Genomic DNA, 7,921 nt, shown 5'->3' on the forward strand with positions numbered 1-7,921 from the left:
TTTATGGCCTCCCAGTAGCTCGTGGTCTCAGCAGTAATTGTATTTGTATCGTGCCTTTGCAGCTCTCCGGGCTTAAGAATCCCACCCGATGACATATGCATGGCTCTCTAAATTGTTTGTTGGTTCACAGAGAGTAATGACGTTAAAATTAGGATTTGGATTATGAATTCCTTAATGGGAATCATGTCCCCATTTTCTTTGCTGGCTTAGTACTTTTTGAATAAGTGTGTCAACCAGTCAAAGGCAGGATTTTTCGGTGCAAGCACGGTCTGAATTGACTGATCTCGAACAGTGCATGTTGTGGCTTGAAAGGGAAAAGCCAGAGGGACTTCCTCTGTCCCCCAGAGGACTCAGTTTCTCAGGTCCTTTCATTCGTGCCTTCATGGGCAGCATCATAGAAGCGAAATCTGATCCTTTCTTCTTGCAGGTCTCCCTTCCCTCGGCCAGTCTAGCGTGAGAGGGTCGCTGAACAGGAGCTCTTCATTTAATTCCAGCCCCTTGTGTTCATTGAAGCCACTGGGACTGGTGATGGAGGAGGACATGTGAGGGCTTTCCATGTGATTCTCGATGAAGATTGCTTTCTGGAGTGAAACGTGGAGGTTGGCGCCGTTTCTTTGGAAGACAAGTTGCTGATTACTGAACTGGAATAAGAGGACAGGAACAGCAGTCACTCTTCTGCTCATTTTCTGGTAGTCCCAAAAAATTGGAGACAGGATGACTTGGATCTGACCCACAGAACACTTGCCTTTCTGTAAAGATTTCCTTGCTGACTGACTGGTTTTCAAAGATACACTGGAGAAACCCACTTTCATCATGTGTCAGTGATTCCCAGGGACAGCAAGTCTACTCATCTTTACCTTTCAGTGAGTACAGCAATTTACTGTTTGGCTACTCCCTAGTGCCTTGCACTCAAAGTGTACGAACACAGTGTTCAAGATACTGTAGCATCAGTTAGGTAATGCCTGTCTACTTCCAACTGAACGCCTTCTTTATCATGGCCAGGCTAAAAGAGGGAGCCACATTCTGCAGACTTGGGGACTGATGCCATGTTCACGCTACGAGCGGCAAAGCTACGAAAGACAAAGCTACGAAAGACAAGGCTACGAAACGGCAAAGTGTGGCCAGCTACTCTAAGTCACCGTTGAGGTGTAGCTCAAGCACTCGTTTACGTACTTATAACGTTAAATGGCACTTGGAACCGGCAATCGGCAAAAGAATACCTTTTTCTTTTCTTTCCAGTTGTTAGACGTATCTGAACCGGAAGTTTGGGCAGATAGAACGGGGGGGGGGGGGGGGGGGGGGGGGGGGGGGGGGGGGGGGGGGGGGGGGGGTTGACGCTTCACGAAGTCACTGGAGAAAAGTTGAGGCCAGCTCAACAAGTGTGAGGCTGAAATTTGGATTTTCACGTCACTGACATTCATTCAAAATTACATAGCATGAGGATTTGGGTCCAACTTATTAACTTCTCTGATTATCATGCACGTCAGCGCATCGGATGTCGGCAGCTCATCCTGTGGTATTTTAGCACATTAGCCACATCGGCTATTAGAGTGACCCCGATGTCCCGGTGGTAAAATGAACGGTTGGCATTCATTCAGACCTCCCTGATGGAGGTGCACCGCTGTGTCTCCCATTAAAAGGCAGAGCGGTATTCAAAGTGTCTTGGCCATAATCTGCTCACAGGGCAAAGACTCAGCTGCTGCTGGTCGTCCTGGTCACTCCCCCAGTAGAGGGTGGTGTCACAGAGAGAAAGACCATTACCCATTCCAGGGCAATCTTTCTTCGATCAATGACAAGGAGAGCTTTTGTTTTTAAATTGTCACCTGGTACAACCTATTCAAGCCTCTGAATTTAAAAGATGGCTTCCAGAAGTGGTGGAAGGAGAGGATAGACGTTCCAGTACGCTTCTCTGTTGGTTCTGTGGTGTACTTGCAGAGAAAAGGTCAGTGGCACACCCTGTTTATCCTGTTTGTACTGCCCTCCAAATGTTTTTTCAGCTCAGGCAAATCAAAATGTTTTCATTCTTTAGAGACAGTTATTTGTTATGTACAATCATCCAGAATACAGCATTTTCTGAGGGGGATACAGGTTCAGTTGCTGAGCACCTCTTCCGACACACACATGTGCTGTCTCCCTACGTACTTCCTTTTTTCTGTCTCTCCTTTTCCATCCCCCCCCCCCCATCTCGTCTTCTTTTCTCTCGTCCCACTTTCTTTCTCTGTGTGTAAACTGGCAGCCAGCTGCTTGGATGAGCTGATGTATAAATTCCCTATAGCCCCTCATCATGGCTGGTTGCCTTATCAAGGTCAAGAGAGTGCTTTGCAACACTAACAGTGTTTTATCAGCTTATTACGCAAACACAGAGGAAGAAGGGAAAACTGGCCTGTGGGTTGGGGTTTATTGGAGGAGCTTGCACTGTTTTCGATGACAGGTCATGAGCATCTTTAATGGTCCTTGTGCTGAAGCTCTTAATAATCTTTAGCCCCTAATCCCCCTGTTCTAGAGCAGGCTAGCCTCGCTATCTGACCTTAGCTATGTCTGCTCCCAAGCAAATCCTCAACCTTGACTTCGCTGTGTGTTTTAACAGGAACTTATCCTAAGGCTGTCCTGGAATAAACATCAACACTCTTCCTAAAAAGCAGTTCAAACAATTACAAAACCACACAATCATTTTCCATATCCACTGTATTTACCACTCCCCAGTCCGTTTCTTTGAGCTGAGCATGGAACAGTTAATGGTATCTGAGTCCGTGGCTGTAATTGGTTTTACAGAGACCAATCAACGGGGTGGTTAATGTGATGGAAATTACCAACAAAACTGTTTCTTTGATGTGTGTCTTCTAAGCCTGACAACGGGGAGTGAAGGTTAATACCCAATGAGCGTAGTCTTTAAACAAGAGGCTATTTAAAAATCAAGCGCAACATAACTCAAGGAAATATAACACCAATCAGGACAGAAAGGATAAATACTGCATTACATTTGTAAAAAACATGAAGAAGCAGCACAGCCTCTGAATAAATATAAACCCCAGGGTGTTTGATTAGTTGGAGGTCAGAATCTGAGGCTGGGATTATTGAAAAAAAACTGAAAAGGCTTCACTGTGCTGCCATGAGATACTTGTATAATGATTGGAATAATTAAATAATATGTATGTTATAGGCATACATTAAATTATCATCCTCATCATCATCGCTATACCGTCATTGCAATTAAAACGCTCATGCTCGAATACTTAATGCATATTAATGAATGATTCTCTTTTGGAGCCCCCTATCCTCCCATTGGTAGGATGCCTGTCGTCTGCCTTAGCAGCAACCCGTAGCACTAATATGACCTCAGTGTGGTGAGTCTTCAGAGGATCCATGTCTCGAAAGTGTCAGGCATGAGTCAGTCCAAATTGCCCGCTGTGGCCCACTGGCACTGGGAATTGGGGGCATGACAGTAATACCAACACTACGACAGAAATTAAAGGAAGTAAACCCTGCAAAAAAACAGGATGTACTGTATTTAGTAGATCCAGTTAAAGGTTGGACCCTGTGGGGCTGCAACTGGCTCGTTATATGGCAGATTGAAGCAGTGCAACACCAGGGGGCAAAGTGTGGAGTGAAGACGTCTTAACTCGTTAAACGCAGGTGCAGCTAATGACATTAAAAGTGTTGCATCGCATTGGAGCTGCAATGGAGACATTGTTAATGTTATTACTATTAATACAAATAGCTGCTGTGAAAAAGCTGTGGGAGCCTGATTCGTTTGGGAACAATAAAGAAACGAGCGCTCTGATGCTAGCGAGGAGACAAGACTGAGGTGAGCAAGATTTAGAGATTTTGTGATAGATTCCTCCACATTGTTTCGTTTTATCATTCCCCTTGGTTGTTAAATGGATATGCAGGGGGTGGAGGGGGATTTTCTATTTTTAGCTTCCTGATTGATGGAAGTATGACAGAAAAGGTCTAGGAAAAACGTGTCTGAGCTGTAATTCATCATTTAAAGATTCATAATTTAGGTTTTAGGAGATAGTATTAGGATTAGAAAGGTGTGTTTAGTTCAATTTTCGCAAATCCAATTCATCTGCCATCCAACATCTGATGTCTCTGCCAATCTGCCAATGTAGCAATGCACTATTGTAGTTTCAATGTATGGTAAACACAGCTTTTTCATTGGCATGTATTGACAGGAAAAGGGAATGTAAACGTAATCAGTCAATTAAATTCTCCATTTTCATAAGGGTATACTTTGTCTTATTGAGAGGAGGGAAAATCCCAGATGGATAACATCTACAAACACAGATTCCCCTTTTCAACTTCTTAAACTATCCTATTTCTGCAGGTGCATAATCTGAACATCATCCTCCCACCTGGGAACTTTCATATTTCTGCTTGAGTAAAATATACATATGTAATGCATTTTCTTAAAGTAAAAGTTAAAAAACAAAAAAAGGGAAGCTTGATGCGTTTCCTGTTCTCGTTTGGTCAGTACTCAATGCCTCGTCATATTCCTTGTCCCTCCAGAACAATAAAGCAGTCTAACGTGAAATCAAATTCCGCTAAGCCCTGCTCATCCCGGCTACAGTATTTAGGTTGTGCTACCATGAGGCAACAGTGCTAAAGGCTCATATATCAATTAACGTGGCGAGGAGAGGTTCCAAGAGATGCTGGTAGGTTCGCAGGTTCAGACAAACAGCGCTTATCTCCAGCTGGCAGCTGGACGTGGCAGAAATAACTCAATTTAATACCCATAGCTGTTGCGTGATAATGGCGGCACTCCTGTCACGATGGGAGACTTCTCACCTCCTTAACCCTGCTGCTTCGCTTTCTTACCACAAGCTGCCGGCTTTAAGCTGGAGGAGGTCAAATTCATATTGTCGTACCCCCCCCCGTGCTCCCCTCATCAATCATTTTCAGACATAACACTTCCAATGCTTTCCTCTCAATTCTTCTCATGGATTTGCCTTAAGACAATAAGGTTGAATTATTTCCATTTGAAGCCCACCCATGACCCATTATTTGTCTCACACCCATGACTCAAAGTCACGCTGGCGCCACAACCACTGCGGCTCTGGAGAAGCTTTTATTACGCGGCCACAATGAAGCTTCTAAGGAAGAAAGACAGCAAGGTGACTCATCGCCAATCTAAGTCTGTCGTACAATATTTGGCGAGATGAAAGGGTTTCAATTCAGTCCCTCTCAGACGTGAGGGCTCACCCATAACGCAGCAGAGAACGTTGACAAGCTACCGATGACACAAGTCTTTGTGGTCAAGCTTTTAAAAACATATTTCTTTTGGTGGCAGTGTCTTATCAATCTAACACCGTCTCTACAGTTACTGGCCAGGCTGCAGTGAAATTATGGCAGAGAGAGAAATGGTCTCAACAGCGATGGCTTCTGATTACTTTGTTGAAATCATCCACTTTCATCCATTTGTTTTGTCCATGTCTGTTTCTTGGAGATGAATCCCATAATCTGAGAATAGCTAAATCTATGGTGTCAAAAGAAAACCTCTAAAGGCTGATTGTGGAGTTTTTAGTCTGAAACAAATTGAACGGCTCACATCATTGGGCCCCGTTCACCAGTATCTTCCTACGGTTGTTCTTATATCTGTTCTTGATAAAGGTCCTAAGAAAAGTCTACGTCAGATGTGTGACCTGTTCTTGAACTGCAGAACTGTTCGTACTTGATTGCGTGAGATGCTGGGACTTATTTAGTGATTTAGTGTTAATGCAGTGTTTATTGATTTAAAAAATGCACAATCCTTTGTCAGATAATGAAAACAATTATAAAGAAATCGACTACTACTACTAACAAATAGTCCATAGCAAACCCTAGTAGTGACATGATCCTTTAACCTTCTATCTGATCAACAGTCTAACCGCTTTAGGTTTTTCATCATTGAATATATCAGGCTGGTAACACATCAGTGAGATAATGCAAACAACCTGTAATCATTCCTCAAGCCGATTATGAATCAAGGATCTAATGTACCAAAATCACCCATGATGCATCCTTTCATTGGTATCTCGAGGGGTAGCTTTGGATGTACAGTGTGTTAATTTAGAATTTGACAGTCTCCCCCCCTGATTTGCATGAACAGCTGACTATGGCAGAGATGTAATCGTACTAAATCTCTGCTCATCACTGATAATGCTGAATTGAGAAATATGTTATAAATAAAAATGTAGACGGGAGCTGAGTTTACTGCCGTCTATGTCTCCCAACGAAGGGACGCTGTACTCTTGTTGTTCTGCTTAGCGACCAGAAACAATGTGATACTAATTGGGTGCTCTGTGTGGACATCTTCCTCTACTCTCCCTCCCTCCAGCATTGTGTTTGTCTCGTTGACCCCTACACACACACACACACACACACACACACACACACTCAGGGCTGATAATGACTGTGGCTGGTGATCCAATCCAATGACCATTAGGAGGCATATTGTGTTGCTGACTTGTGCAGTTCTTGTGCTAAACATGTATCACTGTGCTCCTTAATACCTTGCGGTGGTTGGACTGATTCTCTTAGGTAACTCGGTTTTTATCAAGCTGTCCCGAGGAGGTAAATCAATGCAGGAGTTGTTCCCTTCATCACTTGATTGTCACAAAGAATTAAAGAATTGGTTATTTGTTTAACCCACGACGGGAACTCAGTGTGCATGATTGTAGCATATATATACGGACCTCCAATGCGTTATACGATGTCATCAGCTAAGTCCAAACCAGCGAGCTTTAATGTATACAGTGACAGCGGGAGCAGCTCCATCACAGAATCAGGTGTCTGTATGCTTCATTTCTGTCAGGCAATGTACACATTCTCAGATAAAAAAAGTTGTTTTGGGTTGAGATTAAGTCAATGCTCATGCATTTAGCAGTAGTCAGTCACAAGGGAATAGCAGTAGCATCCAGCCACTGTAGCACTCACAACGGTCACAGCAGCTGGGCTCAGAGGTCAACAAATGTAAACTATAGGCATAGAGGAGTGCATGCATTAGTTGCTTTTCCAGTTAATATGTAAACATACTTACGGAATTCTGGTTTACCACGTGAGCCATTAAACCATAGAGCCGGCACTGACTGCTGAATAAAGTTTAAACTATATACACAACTGGGTGCAAGCTGATTTGGGAATCTATTGCAACTAAAGCTGATTACATCCATTTTGAAGCACGGCCAGCAAACAATCGTAGCCAGGAAATGATTATATTCTTCCTTAATCCATGTGATTACAAGTGGTTTGGCTTAGAACTATATGGATCATTTTACAATCAGTGTTTTTTTTTCATTCATCTCAGTCAACATGCTTTCATTGAGTCAATACCATCCACACGCCGTGAGTAACATCGTACATCATCAGTTTCTTGTTAATGGCGATGGAAGTTGGAAGACACCTGGGAAGTGGTTGTTGCTGGCTCTCCCCTGAGGGTGGGGCTTCCCCCCACAGACCCATGTGACCTGAAGCGGCCGTCTGAAAGTTACCCCGCCTAAAAGCCTCCATTAGACGACTCTGAAGCGTGGCTGCGGCCAGTAAGGCAAAGCTATGACTAATGCGATTTCATGCACGGCAGAGGTTTCTGCGGCTGAATTTTTACACTGGGTGCTGGGCAGGAAGAAGCCAGACAGGAGCAGAGGCAAACTGAGAGAAGGGAGAGGCTGGAGCAGACAAAAGTTTTTTTTTACCAGGCCATATCAAATTATTGAACTCCATTTGCAGTATTATCATTGCAGATTAACTTTTTTACGAGCGCGCGCAATTACCCGTGAACGCCGATTGGCTGGGCGATACAATGAGGCACGCGAGGCCCATTCCGTGCAGAAGAGCTGAGAATAGAGTTTTTCTGAACTATCTAGTCAGCAGGTTAAGGAAGTAAAACAAACCTTTGTCGCTAATTTAAAAAAGACTGGTCGCCATACCGGAGCGTCAGTCTCAC

Source organism: Cyclopterus lumpus, chromosome 10 (assembly GCF_009769545.1).
Source record: "Cyclopterus lumpus isolate fCycLum1 chromosome 10, fCycLum1.pri, whole genome shotgun sequence".
In the NCBI taxonomy this organism is placed as follows: domain Eukaryota; kingdom Metazoa; phylum Chordata; class Actinopteri; order Perciformes; family Cyclopteridae; genus Cyclopterus; species Cyclopterus lumpus.